Below are 531 nucleotides of genomic sequence, written 5' to 3'. Positions count from 1 at the left end.
GTAAGCGATTTTTCAAAAACGCATTAGAAAACTGAATCGGGCCGAATAGCAAAACAAACTTGTAGCCAATCAGCAGTAAGGGGCGTGTCTACTCATGATGTGGAGGAGAGAGCGTTCAGTCCGAGCCGAGCAACAGAAAGATAGAGATGGCGGATAAAAAACGAAAGAGGAAAATGTCTGTGGAACAAAAGAAGGCTTAAGGCAATAAGGCAAAAAGTAGGACCCGTGTAAATATCGGATCAGCTTTCCAGCGCTGGAGAGCACTCAAGGAGCAGAAGGCCTGCGATCGGACGCTGAGGTTGCTTTGTTTCTTTTCGATAGGTGAGTAACACCGTGTCTGCGCCGCAACAGCTAAAGTCTGTCTAGTACACTGGATGCGACAAAGCGACCGTTGAAAATAATTTGAAATTTGTGTCAATACATCATAAATAGAATGCAGCAGCAGTTTTCTGTCGGGGATTTGTCGAGCCGTGCCGCATCCAGTGTAGACCATAGATATGTATGTATATATATATATATATATATATATCT

The sequence above is a fragment of the Sinocyclocheilus anshuiensis genome, unplaced genomic scaffold (genome assembly GCF_001515605.1).
Source record: "Sinocyclocheilus anshuiensis isolate Anshui unplaced genomic scaffold, SAMN03320099.WGS_v1.1 scaffold1050, whole genome shotgun sequence".
NCBI classification, from domain to species: domain Eukaryota; kingdom Metazoa; phylum Chordata; class Actinopteri; order Cypriniformes; family Cyprinidae; genus Sinocyclocheilus; species Sinocyclocheilus anshuiensis.
This window is presented reverse-complemented; position numbering follows the sequence as displayed.